The sequence below is a fragment of the Artemia sp. Qi Xiang Cuo genome, chromosome 8, assembly GCF_049724085.1.
Source record: "Artemia sp. Qi Xiang Cuo chromosome 8, ASM4972408v1, whole genome shotgun sequence".
NCBI lineage: Eukaryota > Metazoa > Arthropoda > Branchiopoda > Anostraca > Artemiidae > Artemia > Artemia sp. Qi Xiang Cuo.
Genome location: NC_142801.1, coordinates 61,553,224 through 61,569,294, shown reverse-complemented (window position 1 = coordinate 61,569,294; position 16,071 = coordinate 61,553,224). Strand labels below are relative to the sequence as shown.

Sequence of the window (16,071 nt, the reverse complement as noted above, 5' to 3'; positions counted from 1 at the left end):
TTAGCTGCTAATCTCTCAAGGTCGTGGAATCTGTCACCTGTTTTCCTAGATGGCGACCTTCAGCCCCTGTCACGGCTTTTTGGTTCACGATTCGGCTCCTCGACGCTCACCCTTTTCTGTCCCCTTTTTATTTTATACTTTCTTGGGCTCCTGTGCTATTTATTGACATCTGGTCAAACTTTTTCATAGCCTCGTAAATTTTTACCTCTGTTTCGACTAGTATTATAGCCTGCTCTAAATTTTCAGGTTTCCGCGATAATATTAGTCTTAATAACTTTTTTGGTAACCCTTGGGTAAAAGTATATAGTTGTACTTTTTGTACTGTCTCGTCATTTCCGCCTGTCTCTGATTGTAAACACACGGATCTACAAATTTTGTCGGCATATTCCCTGATACTAGTTGAGGTATTGAATGCCACTACCTCTGTTCTTTGCCTCTCGGAGATGCTTGTCTCTATGAACCTTGTTTTAAAATATTCGATTAGAGTACCGATGTCCTTGGACTCTCTTTCCTTAATTGCCTCAAAATTTTTTAGAGTGCTTCCCTTTAATCTGGCTGCAACGCATTACCCTTTGACCTTATCTTCAAAAGATTCAGTTAGTTCGTCGACAATTTTCAATTTTTCGATAAACGCATCTATATCTGAAATTCTCGCTTATTCTGCTATACTTTTTGCAATTTCAAGTACTGTTGATAGGGAAGTCATTTTTTCCTCTGGTAAAGCCATTTTATTTCAATCTACTATTTTTATCTAGCCTTCTCGACCCAGTTTTTCTAGCGACCAACAGTTGTTTTGATGTGTATATTTATGGTATTTGGGGGTTGTAGTCATAGATGCCTTTATTCTCCCTTTATAGGGGAGATAAACTCTGGCCCTAAGGTAATTTAACTTTGGTAGCGTGCCTTAGGCTATGACCGAACTAATGAGGCGTACCGACTGGGTATATTCGAGGGCTAAAGGCAGATCGTAGAGAGGTTGTCTAAAACGCAGTACTTTTATTCAATTTACACATAGTAATTACAGATATAGATATGCTACTGGGACTGGCTGCCCCAAATAGACCACAAGTCTCAAAAGCTACAATAATATATAATAAGATAAAGACACTTACAATGATCCGACAAAGTTCCAAGGTATTTCTAAAAACAACGGACCAGAGGTTAGTCCGGCATAAAGTTAGTATCAGACTCCCCCCTTCCGATAAAATGTATCTTTTACACATTTTTATCAACCACACCTTCGCACGTAATCGCTAGGAAGTGGTAGTTTCTCAATTTCCCGTTAAACAGAACTTGGCAGGATATGTTCCTTATCTTAATAAAAAGTGGTATTTCAAAACTTCATATTTGTGTCTTATATATTTTTACTAAATTAATAATTAACTAAATTAGAAAGCTTTACCACACCTCCCAATATTTCAAAAAGGACATAAAAGTTCTGGAAGTTGTGCAGAGACATGCCACTAAAGTGATATCTGGCATGCGGGAGCTTTCCTATCCTGTAAGACTATCAAAGCTGAGTCTCCCTACACTTGTTTACAGGAGAAATAGAGGGGATGCCATTTTAGCCTACAAGTTATTGTGTGCTAATACTCTCCCAGCATAATTCCCAACTGTTGGTACCACATCAAGAACTAGAGTTCATCACCTGAAACTTGTCAAGCACCCCTTAGAACCACTTGTCAAGACCCCTTAGAACCATCAGATGAAGGGCCGTAAGTTATGAAATTTGGCAATTATTACATAAAGTATTTGTTATAGGGAAGTATACTGATATTTTCCAAGGGAGGAAGGAGATCTTCTGGGAATGGGTTTTCTATGGGGAGAACTTCCCATTGGAATGGACGCTTCTGGGGTGAACTTTCAGGGGAAATTTTGCATGGGGAGAATTTACCATAATTTGTATACAAAATGTTTGTTATTTGTCTTTTTTCTCGTTGTTGATCCCATTGTACATGTAGAGACACTCTGAGGGAACTCCCAGGGGGACGTGGGGACGTTTTTGGCGGAGTTGAAATTCTCTTGGGATCTTTTTTTGGGGGGAGGGGGGTTGGGGATTTTCCACAGGAGAAATTTCCATGAGGGAATTATCACCAGGAGAAATTCTCCATGGAAAATTTCTGGAGGACAAGCTTTCCACGGGGGGAGGGGTATTTTCCAAATATGGATATTCCCCAATGACCTTAAAAGGATCAGAAGCTAAATGAATACAAGTCTTTCTTCAAATAAAAGTATGGTAAGGAGTATTTTTCAGGCAGAATCGTAAGCAAAAACATTTCTGGGAAGGGTTTGCCGTAGGGATGGAATTGTCCGGGTGTAATTTCCCGGTGGAAGAATTTTACATGGGAAAAACTTTATAAAGAGGAATTTTTCGTGGGGTAATTTTCCACAGAGGGGGTGGATTTCCTAGTTATCTGAAAAACGATCAGAAATAAATACAAAGTTTTTTCTACCAAAAGTAAGGAGCGACATTAAAACTCAAAACGCACAGAAATTATTCTGTATATGAAGGGGGCTATTCCCTCTTCAATACCCCCCTCTCTACGCTAATGTTCGACCTTTTGTATAGTTGATAAAGAACGATTCTTGAAAGAAAAGGGCCGTGCTACCCTTGGAGTAAGTCCCCAACCTCCAACCTTGGTGGAGAGGTGGGGGAGGGAGAGTGCCCTCTCCCACCCTAGGTGGGAGAGGGCGCTTATGGGTTTAAACAACCCATAAGCACCTTGGGACAAGGGTTGTAAGTTACGCTCCAGGGGCATATAAGGTTTAACGTAATGGGTAGTTCTATAAACTTCAGATGGGGCTCATTTAATTGAAGTTTAGTGCCCTTTATAAGAGTCAAAAGTGGTTTGAGGGCTACCCTCTCCCCGCGCCTATCAGTTTCGAAAACCAGCATCCAATCAGAATTTGTAGAGATCTATTTTCTTCAGAATTGTTCAAAGGTCCAGTAATTATGCTTTTGGGGATGTCACCCCCTGACTGAAGGGCAACCCAGCTTACTTAGCGCTCCGCAACGTCGCTTGACTCCTGGATTGTACCTTATGAAATGCACAAGAAATACTTTGATTGGCGAAAAGCTACCAAAAGAAGTGAAAATGCTGACCCTCATGCCGACCATACCTGTAAAACGGAACGCTTGCAGGAAGATGAGCCTTAAGCTCCGACAGTTAGTTTTTTTTACTGTTTACATGTTCTTATGACTTTCGTGCTTTCACACTAGTTCATTTTTTATGGATGAACTAAATGAATATTTTTCGTTTTATTCAATGTTAATTGACCACTTTGAAAGAGGTTAACAGGTCGTAAAAAAAAACTAGTTTCTGCGATTTCAAGATGGACATATTAGACAAAATATGGACATAATATAGCTGAAAAGGACACAATTTTGGATGCTCAAGACTTGGATGCACAATTTTGGATGCTCAATATTCATTGACTAAAAATTTGGCAACCCTGTGCTGAACTAAGCAAGATATTTAAAATGAAGAATCATGACATCGTAAAGACCATCTTTAGGCTAATAGAATATTAGCATATATTGCCTTTAAATTCAATTGCACCAGAGCTGGATGACTAGGAAATATATCCATCTATAATGCTGTATATAGGCCTCATTAACAGGCTACATTTTTCATTGGGGATGTGTAATATCCTTATAGGCTAATGTAGATCAGAACATCTAAGCCATTTTGCTTATCAAGAGGATTACCATATTCTGAATTTGTATTTAAGTTTGATCTCTTTCCTCTAAAAATGACAATCAATATGGTAAAAATGTGTAAAAAATTAAAAGGTGACCTAGAAAATTGAATGAAATTGTAGCTTGGAGCAATCTAAGGATTTCTCCTTGTAGGCTGAAGCTTCAGAGTTGACAATTTTAGTTGTATTCATGGCTCTTTAGTGACCAGATACAGTGTGATGATCCATAGCTTCCCAGTTGAGTTTACACTCCCTAGAGGATCACTCATTATCCAGTCTTTGTTTGAAGATGTCCACAGATTTAGTAGTCACAGTTTCTTCAGAGAGTTTATTTGGTAAAATTCTACTTTATCTACTTTTGGCTATCTTGGAAAGAGAGTAGGTTAGGAAAATGAAACTTTCAGGGATGGGTCTACAGGCTAAAGTATGTCCCAAGAAGCCATTTTGAAGTAGGCCTACCTACTTCTACTCCTTTTCATTCTAGAAGGACCTGACCTTTGAGAAACCTTAAAAATCTGTGTGTTATAAAAGTGAAACTTTGCAAAATAGATCTTTGCTTAAATGAAGTACAAGAAAATTGTTTTAAGCTTCACAACTTTGCTCAATCCCAATTAATAAGGTTTTAAAGATATACAAATACATTTCCTAAACTATGTAAAAAAACAACAAGATTGATATGGCTTAAATTCTACTCAAACAATAGGAATTGTATTTTCAGAACTAAGGTAAAATGTTGTTTTGTCAAAATTTTAATAGGTCACCTGTCATGTAGGCAAATTTCAGGACCTTCTAGAGAGAGAAGAAGTGAAGGTAGGTACTTCAATATACCTTACAAGGGCATACGTTAGCCTGTAGACCCATCCTTGAAAGTTTCATTTTCCTAACCAAACCCCTTTCCAAGGTAGCCAAAACTTGCTAAACTAGAATTTTACCTGTTTATTCTAACTGTTGACAATTCTTGATGAAAAGAATGGAATGTAGACTCTGGATAGGTTAGGCTGTTCAACAAGTTTCAACTGATAACCTCTAGTTCCTGAGTTAGGACCAACAGTGGGAAATCATGCTGGGAGTGTATTAGCCTTAATAAACTTATAGATTAAAGTGGCATCACCTCTATTTCTCCTGTATATGAGTGTTGGGAGTTTCAACTTTGCTAGTCTTGTAGGGTAGGAAAGTTCCCACATGCCAGATATCACATTAGTGCATGCCTCTGCACATCTTCCAACACTTTTACATCTTTTTGAAAATAAGGAGAGGCTAGAAATATTCCAACTTCAAGCTTAGGATGTACAAGTACCTTATATAGAAGACTAATGACTTTAGGGGAACAAGTAGAAAGAGTGCACTTAATCAGCCCCATGGTTGAACTAGCACCAGCAGGAGACTTCTCAGTATGAGTGCTGAATTTTAATTCATTATCAGTTGTGATTCTAAGATTTTACTCAGTATTTACAGAGAAAAGTGGGTGACCTGAGAAAAAATAAGAGCAACAAGGGTTCATTTTGACAAAGTGAATGACATGTTAGTTGACAACATTGAATTTAAAAAGCCAAGCTTCAGCCCATTGATCAAGCATTCCAAGTTTATTCTTTTGAAGAGTATGATCTTCACAGAACAAGGCTGGTCCAATAAGGTACAGGTTGTCAACATAGAGTGTTAGTTTACTGCTGATAGTGGAAGGAGCATCATTGATGAAGATGTTAAAAAGTGTAAACACTTCCATTAAAGTGTAACACTTTCATTAAAGTGTAACACTTCCATTAAAGTGTAACAGTTCCATTACATTTAAGAAGCCAAGCTTCAGCCCATTGATCAAGCATTCCAAGATTATTCTGTTGAAGGGCATGATCTTCACAGAACAAGGAGGGTCCAATGAGCTTCAGTGTATTGTTAGTTTACTGCTGATAGTGGAAGGAGCATCATTGATGATGTTAAAAGTGTAAACACTTCCATTAAAGTATAACACTTCCATTAAATTTAAGAAGCCAAGCTTCAGCCCATTGATCAAACATTCCAAAATTATTCTGTTGAAGGGCATGATCTTCACAGAACAAGGATGGTCTAATGAGCTTCAGGTTGTCAGCATAGATTGTTAGTTTACTACTGATAGTAGAAGGAGCATCATTGATGAAGATGTTAAAAAGTGTACACACTTCCATTAAATTTAAGAAGCCAAGCTTTAGCCCATTGATCAAGCATTCCAAGATTATTCTGTTGAAGAGCATGGTCTTCACAGAACAAGGATGGTCCAATAAGCTTCATGTTGCCATTAACGTGTAACACTTCCAAAGTGTAACACTTGCATTAAATTTAAAAAGCCAAACTTCATCCTATTGATCAAGCATTCAAAGATTGTTCTGTTGAAGGGCATGATCTTCACAGAACAAGGCTGGTCCAATCAGATTCAGGTTGTCAGCATAGAGTGTTGGTTTACTGCTGACAGTGGAAGGAGCATCATTGATGAAGATGTTAAAAAGTGTAAACACTTCCATGAGTCACACCCAAAACACTTCCAGGAGGAACTCCACTCAAAACATGCTTAGATGAAGAAAGAATATTGCTATCAGAGTCATCAAATAACTGAACACATTGAGATCACATATATAGAAAATTGAGGATCCAGAGCAGACTTCTCTTTAAGCTTGGCAGCATGTAATCAACTTACCATTCTTAAAGGCTAGATTAGGCTATAGAACCAAAGTTTTTGCTACAAAGTGTAACATAGATTAGATACACTTAAAGTATTACTCAAGGATTGAGCTCTACCTCTCCAGTAAGAATAGTAATAATCATTTAATTAGGCTACCCACAATCTAAACAAAGAATAGCCTATAGTAGAGCAAAACAAAATGATAAAAAGGATTTAACTTCTACATTAGCTTCCACAAAAATAAAGGAAAAACACTTAAATGAATATAGGTGAAAAATGGCATCTCAGACATCTGAGTAAAAGTTGTAGCCTATAAACATTTTTGAAGTGTTCCAAGTCGGATCTAAAGAATAAGGTTATTTTGGCCAACTCGCAAGCTATTTCTTGAATAAAAAAGAATTAGACCCTAATCAGTAAAATTCCTAGTCAGATCAGTAGGCAATAACATGTAACCAGTAGGTTTCTTCAGTCACAAGTCAAGCAACAGAGGGTAGACTTGAAGACCTAGGCTAATAGAAAAACCAAAAAGCTTGATTTTATTTGGTCTGGAAGAAAGTATGGTATTTGCCTAGAGAACTGACTGGAGAGAAGGAAACATGTTAAGAAAACTGTTCTTTCTTCATAATATTCAGAATAATCATAGTTAACAGACCAAACATGTTTTGCATGCAGCCTCATTATACTTTACCCCCAACCCCCTCCTAATGTGCAAATATATAACCTAAATTAGGCTACATATTTCCTATCTTCTGAAAATAATTCTTCCTTCATAATATGCAGAATAGTCATAGTTAACCCATTTTGCATGCATCCCCACTATATTTTATCCCCAGCATGATGTGCAAATAAATAGCCCAAATTGTATATTTCTTCCAATGCATAGCAAGGTTGCATGCAAAATGTGTTAACTATGATCATTCTGCATACTATGAAGTAAGAATTGCTTCTTAACATGTTTTCTTCTCTCCAATTAGTTCTATAGGCAAATGTCAAGAATATTACAGTAAGCCAGAAAGTTCTGAATATAATCAATATCATGTATACTAATGAGGTCATTATGAATGAATGCTCAATTAAGTGTGCATTCTCTTAACATCTAGGATGAAAAAAAGACCAATGAAGACAATCCTTGCATTACAAAGATGAAAATCCATAAATTTGCTCAAAGGTGCAATTTAAGGTAAATTTTTAAGGTAAGATGATCTTCAAATCCCCACTTGATTGTGATTGTAGCAGCCGTATTATTTCAGACTAAACTTGATAGTATCAATCAGTAAACTACATATATAAATGAAATAAAACTTACAATAAAATGGGATCTTGAAAACAGAAATTGAAAAATTAAAACAGTCAAGTTTGTTGTTTTTATGATGGAAAGGCAGTGCAGTCATTGTTGCTATTTAGAGATGATGGATGTGTGTTGTTTTTTGTTTCCCCCAGGGGTGATGTTTCATCCCAAGGGTCCTAAAAGATCAGGAGAGGGCTTATTGAAACAAAAATTAAAGTCTAAGTGCCTGTTTAAGTGACCAAACAGAATGAAGCGGAGCTAGCCCCCTTCCCATGTCCCTGTTCTCCCCAAGACATCTAAATGAAATTTTTAGATTGCCATTTGAATGATCATAATTGAAAGATCCAATAGATATGCCCCTGGGGATGACATAGCCCCCCACAGTCCATAGGGAAACGGCTGTAAGTTTTGTATTTTTTCCATTAGCCTATTTACATTTGGTATTTGTAATTGGGAAACATATGGACATTTGCGGCCGGGGGGGGGGGATTCCCCAGGAGGAAATTTTCAGCAGTGAGTAAATTTTCTTGGAAGAATTTCCCTGAATTCCTCTTTAGGATTCTCTTTATTTGTCTTTCTTTCTCTTTGGATGCACAATTTTACATATAGAAAGAATTTTACTGGGGAAATTTTCAGTGGGAATCAGATTGTCTTGCAGGGTTTCTCCATGGAAAAATGTGGGTAATGTCGACAAGGGTGCTGCAGGGTGACCCTCCCTGCTTCTTATTGCACAAGAAAGTTTCTGGCATTTATATTAATGCTTTATTTAACTGAAGTGATTTGCTTCATAACACATTGATATATTATTAAGGGGGCATAGGAAGTCTGTGTGCAGTGGAGGAGTAAGATGTCTAAGAGAGTATGTTTCAGTGGTCTAATTTGCTAAACCCCATTGAGCCTTTAGATGAAAATTGAATTAGTTTTTGGAGATTACTGTCTAATCCATCTTGGTTCCCATGTATATATTTTGTCTACACCTTTTGTTATTGGTAAAGGGGGGGGGGGAGTAGTAGTGTTCTTGTGTCCTAGTAGTGACCAATTTGATTCAGGTTATGTTTCCTAATGATAAATGCTGTAGTTAAGAATGGACAAATCGGACAGTTTACAATCCTTCCTTGGGGCTGTGGGGATATGGTATCTCTGGAGGCATAGCTATTAGGCTTCACCTTCACATATTTTATCAAAGTAAAAGGGAGCATCAAAAAGGGTAAGATCAGGAGGTATGGTTGCGCTCTGTGTGTTTTTCAATGGTTTCCTTTTCAACTTCTGTTCCTCTCAACAGGGATTTAAATTTCCAACTTAATACCCTTAGCCATTCCTTAGATTTTGTCTATTGTACTCTTTTGACACCCCTCCTGCACATAGTGTGTTTTGATTTTGTTTGACATCCTGCTCTACATTTTCTAAAGGTTTTACCCTATACCCCTGGCCTTTTTGGAGACTCAGAATCCAACATGCTCCCTTTTCCCAATAATCAATCTTATATATGATCAGTGGGCAATACTTGCCCCAGGGGCTTTGGTTTTTTTTCATCCCTGGAAGCATAGTTATTTAAATTTCTGACTATTTTGAACAAGATGGCCATTCCAAAATTTTCATAAAATGTCTTTAGGGAAATTGCAGCTAAAAAGAGCACAGGAGTAGGACTGCTTGCCCTCCAACCATTTTTCAACATTCCCTGAATATTTAAACTTAATATCCATAGCTGTACTCAAGATACTGATTTTTTTTTTTTTTAATTGGATGCTCATTGTATCTTTTGATTTAGTTAAACATGCCCCTCAACATTCCTCAAAGTTTACTCTTAATACCCTTAACTTTTCTGAACACACTCGGAATAAAACATTCTCCATTTTCCCAAAAATTAATTAAAAAAACTTTTTTCCACAAAATAAGTTTTTCAAAAAAAAGTAAAGAACTCCATTAAACCAAAAATGAGCGAAATAAAATCAAATAATCTACCAAGCGTGAAACTACCACAAATCATCTTTGATAAATAAATGAAACCCAAAACGAACAGAAATTACAATAAATAACCAAGTCAAACTCAAACCGAGCAGAAATTAACATAAGTAGGGCTCAAAACCCCTATGCTTTCCCAAGGCCAGAACATAATTTGCACTTCACTGAAAAAATATAAATGTTTTTACTTTTATAACTTTGATAAATCAAATAATATTAGCATTTTGATTACTAAATATCAGTATATGTATATTAAACTGAAAATGCACATTCATTTGTATTTTTTTTTTCAGTAAAGTGCATATTATGTTCTGGCCTTGGGAAGGCATAGGGGTTTTGAGCCTAACTTATGTTAATTTCTGCTTGTTTTGAGTTTGACTCAGTTATTTATTGTAATTTCTGTTCGTTTTGGGTGTAATTTATTTATTGGTTCTGATTTGTGGTAGTTTCACACTTGGTAGATTATTTTATTTTATTTTTGTTCATTTTTTATTTAATGGAGTTCTTTACTTTTCTTTGAAAACTTATTTTGTGGAGAATTTTTTTTTGAATTAATTTCTGTTCGTTTTATACTGACATAGTCTTTTCAGGGAAAAAGAAAATAATACTTTAAATCATTTCGTTTTTTAAGACTTTATAGCTTGGCCTGCTATTTGTAAGCTGGAGAAAAGTTTTCAGCAATTTTTAACAGCATACACCCTTTTAAAAATCTGAACACAAATAGTAGATTTTAATTTAGTTTTGCATTTTGATTTAATCTTAAGGCAGCAATTAGTTTTTAAACATAATGGGCAAATGGGAGGGTGGGCATGGGAGGGGGATTAGTTGCCCTCCAATCAATTTCGACTATTAAAAAGGGCATTAGCCCTTTCTGTTTCCAATTGATTGAACCCTTTTCGAAGATCCTACAACAACTCCTTAGATATGAAATGTCCTGGTCTAAAAAAAAAAAAACAATAATACATTGTACCCAAATCGATCATTACTATAAAAATGCCAAGTTTTCCAATCACTTTTGACTTTTAAAAAGCCCACTAGCCCTTTCAATTTCCTATCAAATGAGCCTTTTTTGAGTTTCTATGACAACACTTTCTATAAACACCTTATATGCCACCAGGGCATAAATTACAACCCTTGCCCTGAGAGCAATGAGGGGGTTGTCATCCTCAAAGACCTAATTTCCACAACTTGCAACTATGTTAAACAAAACAGCTGTCTCAAAATTTTGATTTGATGTGTTTGGGGAAATGGTGGGCGTGAGAGGGGCGTTAGTTGCTCACCAATGACTTTCAACTATTAAAAAAGGCACTAGCCCTTTCAATTTTCAATCAAATAGGTCTTTTGAAGTTTCTAAGACAGTGCTTTCAATAAAAACTTTATACGTCCCCAGGGCAGAACTTACATCTCTTGCCGTGAGGGCTTGGGGGGGGGGGGGTCATCCTCAAAAACATAATTTCCAGAACTTTCAACTAAACTGACGAAAATTGCTATTTCATAATTTTGATTGGATGTGTTTGGGGAAATGGTGGGCGTGAGAGGGGTTTAGTTGCCCTCCAATCACTTCCGACTATTAAAAAGGGCACTAGCCCTTTCAATTTCCAATCGAATGAGCCCTTTTCTAAGAAGACGCTTTCTATAAAAACCTTATATGCCCCAGGGCATAACTTACAACCCTTGCCCTGAGGGCTGTGAGGGGGTTGTCAACCTCAAAGACATAATTTCCAAATATTTCAACTACGTTGAACAAAATGGTTATCTCAAAATTTTGATTGGATTTTTTTGGGGAAATAGTGGACATGAGAGGGGGGTTACTGGCCCTCCAATCACTTTCGACTATTAAAAAGGGCACTAGCCATTTCAATTTTTAATCAAATAATTCCTTTTTGAATTTTCTATGACAAGGCTTTCTATAAAAAAAAACCTTATATGCCCCCCCAGGGCATAACTTACAACCCTTGCCATGAGGGCTGTGGGTGGGATGCCATCATCAAATACCTAATGTCCAGAACTTTTAACTACGTTGAACAAAATAGCTATCTCAAAATTTTGATTGGATTTGTTTGGGGAAAAGATGGGCATGAGAGGGGTGTTAATTGCATTCCAATTACTTTTGACTATTAGAAAGGGCACTAGCCCTTTGAATTTTCAACTTAACAAGCCTTTTTTGAAGTTCCTATGACAACACTTTCTATAAAAACCTTATATGCCCCCAGGGCTTAACTTACAACCCTTGCCCTGAGGGGAGTGGGGGAGTGTCCTCCTCAAAAATAAAATTTATATCTGGAAATCAACTATGCTGAACAAAATGGCAGTCTCAAAATTTTGATTGGTCGTGTTTGAGGAAATGGTAGGCATAGAAGTGTGTTAGTTGCCTATCAGTTAATTTTGACTATTGAAAAGGGCACAAGCCACTCCAATTTCCAATCGAATGACCCTTTTTGAAGTTCCTATGACAAATCCTTCGATACGAAGTGCCCTGGTCTAAAGGAAAAAAACAAATAATAATACATTGTGCCAACATCGTTCTTTACCTAGGCAGCGCGATTGCGCTGCCTTTGATTAATCAAAAAAACTTTTTGTACAAAATAAGTTTTTCAATAAAAGAATAGAACTCCATTAAACCAAAAATGAGAAAAAATAGAATCAAATAATTTACCAAGCATACAACTACCACAAATCAGTATCAATAAATAAATGAAACCCAAAACAAACAGAAATTAAAATCATTCAAAGTCAAAACTATCAAAAACTAGTCTCAGTAGGGTCCTAAAAACCATGCTATCTAAAAGTCGAAATATATAGAGTACTTTACTGAAATAAATTCAACTGAATTTATTGAAAAAAAATGTGTATTTCAAGTTTATTATGCACTTACTGATATTTATTCCTAAAAATCCCAAATAATTTTCGTTTCCTTAAGGTTAAAAGTAAAACCACTTAAAATAATTTTATTTTCAGTAAAGTACAAATTATATTCTGGCTTTTAGAAAGCATAGGGTTTAGAGTCAGATTAATTTCTTCTCGTTTTGAGTTTGACTTATTTTAATTTCTGTTTGTTTTGGGTTTCATTTATTTATTGATACTGGTGGTAATTGTATGCTTGGTAGATTATCTGATTCTATATTTGCTCATTCTTGGTTTAATGGAGTTCTTTACTGTTTTTTTGAAAAACTTATTTTGTGCTAAAAGTTCTTTTGATTAATTTTTGTTTGTTTCATTTTGATATAGTCTTTTTCAGGGAGAAATACTGAGGCTCTTCTGAAGTTAAACAAGTATCCCTTCCATAAAAACCTTTAATACCCCCTGGGCATAATTTACAACCCTTGACCCTAATCACTGGGGTTTGTTTCAACCCCAAAAGCCTTGTTATATGATATTTAGATTGTCTGATTACCAATCCAATGAGCCCCCTTCGAAGTTTATACCACACTTTCTATAAGAACCTTATATGCCCCTAGGGCACAACTTACAACCCTTTCCCGGAGGGCTGGGGGGATTTTGTTATCCTCAAAGACATAATTTTCAGACCTTTCTGATAGGCTTAACAAAATAGCAATCTCAAAATTTTTATTGGAAGCGCTTGGGGAAATGATAGGCGTGGAGGGAGACATTTGCCATCTGATGGCTTTCAACTAATAAAAAAGGCACTAGTCATCTCAATTTGCATTCGAATGAGCTCTTTTTGAAGCTTCCTTGACAAAATTTTCTATAAAAACGTTATATGCCCCAAGGGCATAATTTACAACCCTTGTCATGAGTGCTATGAAGGGAAGGTTTTCATCCTCAGACTTAAATTCCAGACCTTTTAACTAGGTTGAACAAAATGGCCACATCAAAATGTTGGAAATGTTTGGGGAAATGATGGGCTTTGGAGAAAGGATTCTCCTTCTGATTACTTTCGACTATTAAAAAGGGCAATAACCCTCTCAATTTCAAATCGAAAGAGCCTTTTTTGAAGTTTTTACGACAACACTTTCTATATGAGATTATATGCCCCAAGGACAGAACTTACAACCTTAGCCCTAAGGGCTGCTGGGGGGAGGGTGTCATACTCAAAAATATAATTTCCAGACCCTTCAACTACGTTCAACAGAATTGCTATACCAAAATGTTGATCGGAAGTGTTTGGCATAAAGATGGGTATGGGGGGGGGGGGGCATTCGCCCTCCAATCGATTTTGACTATTAGTAAAGGCACTAGCCCTCTCCATTCCCAATTGAATGAGTCCTCTTTGAATTTTATATGACAAGGCTGGTAGAGACCCAATGTCCAGAATTTTCAACTACGATGAACATAATGTATATCTAAACATTTTGAATGGATGTGTTTGGGGAAATAGTAGGTGCGAAAAGAGCGTTAGTTGTCTGTAAATTACTTTCGACTAATACATAGGGTGCTAACGCTTTCAATTTCCAGTGGAATGAGCCCTTTTTGAAGTTTCTACTACAATGCTGTCTATAAATCCGTATATGCCAGAAGTGTATCAATTACCCTTCGTGCGCGCATGACTATGGGGGAAGTTTCTTCCTCACAGAAACTGTTTCTGTACTTTTAAACACTGTTGGCAAAATTTTCAATCTGAAAAAGTAGATGAGATGTTTTCTGAGAGCCGCTAGGAGTGGGAGGGCTGTTATTTTTCCTTCAATCACTTTTGAATATTAAAAAGAGCACTAGCCCTTCGAAGTTTCTATTAAAACGCTACATAAAAACCTAATATGCCCCAGATGGTGGGCGTGAGAGGGAGATTAGTTGCCCTTCAATCATTTTCGGCGAGCCTATTAAAAAGGGCACTGGCCCTTTCAATTTCTAATTGACTGAGCCTTTTTTGAAGTTTCTACGACAACATTTTCTATAATAAAAATTTATATGCCCTCAGGGCATAACTTACAACCTTAGCCCTGCGGCCTCTGGGGGAGCGTTATCCTCACAGACCTAATATCCAGAACTTTCATCTACATTGAACAAAATGGCTATCTCAAAATTTTGATTGGATTTGTCTGGGGAAAAGATGGGCGTGAGAGGGGTGTTAATCGCATTCCAATTACTTTTGACTATTAGAAAGGGCACTAGCCCTTTGAATTTTCAACTTAACAAGCCTTTTTTGAAGTTCCTATGACAACGCTTTCTATAAAAACCTTATATGCCGCCAGGGCTTAACTTACAACCCTTGCCCTGAGGAGTGTGAGGGAGTGTCCTCCTCAAAAATAAAATTTCTATCTGGAAATCAACTATGCTGAACAAAATGGCAATCTCAAAATTTTGATTGGTTGTGTTTGGGGAAATGGTGGGCATAGAAGTGTGTTAGTTGCCTTCCAGTTAATTTTGACTATTTAAAAGGGCACTAGCCACTCCAATTTCCAATCGAATGAGCCCTTTTCGAAGTTTCTATGACAACTCCTTCGATACGAAGTGCCCTGGTCTAAAGGAAAAAAACAAATAATAATACATTGTGCCAACATCGTTCTTTACCTAGGCAGCGCGATTGCGCTGCCTTTGATTAATCAAAAAAACTTTTTGCACAAAATAAGTTTTTCAAAAAAAAATAGAACTCCATTAAACCAAAAATGAGAAAAAATAGAATCAAATAATTTACCAAGCATACAACTACCACAAATCAGTATCAATAAATAAATGAAACCCAAAACAAACAGAATTTAAAATAATTCAAAGTTAAAACGAGCAAAAACTAGTATGAGAAAGGTCCTAAACACCATGGTATCTAAAACCTAGAATATAATTTGTACTTTCATGAAATAAATCAAATAGATTTACTGAAAAAAAATGTGCTATTCAACTTTAATATACACATTATGAAATTTATTCTTAAAAGTCTTAATTAATTTTCGTTTTCTTAAAGTTATAGGTGAAAACATTTAAAATAATTTTTTTTTCAGTAAAGTACAAATTATATTCTGGCTTTTAGAAAGCATAGGGTTTAGAGTCAGATTAATTTCTTCTCGTTTTGAGTTTGACTTATTTTAATTTCTGTTTGTTTTGGGTTTCATTTATTTATTGATACTGATTTGTGGTAGTTGTATGCTTGGTAGATTATCTGATTCTATTTTTGTTCATTCTTGGTTTAATGGAGTTCTTTACTTTTTTTTTGAAAAACTTATTTTGTGCAAAAAGTTCTTTTGATTAATTTTTGTTTGTTTCATATTGATATAGTCTTTTTCAGGGAGAAAGACTGAGCCTCTTCTGAAGTTAAACAAGTATCCTTTCCATGAAAACCTTCAATACCCCCTGGGCATAATTTACAACCCTTGACCCTGATCTCTGGGGTTTGTTTCAACCCCAAAAGCCTTGTTATATGATATTTAGATTGTCTGATTACCAATCCAATGAGCCCCCTTCGAAGTTTATACCACACTTTCTATAAAAACCCTATATGTTCCTAGGGTACAAATTACAACCCTTGCCCTGAGGGCTGAGGGGATTTTTTATCCTCAAAGACATAATTTCCAGACCTTTC

General features: G+C 36.3%; 1 protein-coding gene across 1 annotated transcript in view; it reads left to right on the top strand.

Moving 5' to 3' along the window:
• Positions 1–3,482: 3,482 nt before the first annotated feature.
• The window catches only part of LOC148949663 (5'-3' exonuclease PLD3-like), a 185,917-nt gene continuing 173,328 nt past the window's right edge, over positions 3,483–16,071 (top strand). Inside the window, exon 1 of the mRNA XM_089093053.1 lies at positions 3,483–3,499. The gene's annotated coding sequence lies outside the window, so the exon portion shown is untranslated. The remainder of the gene's footprint in view (positions 3,500–16,071) is intronic.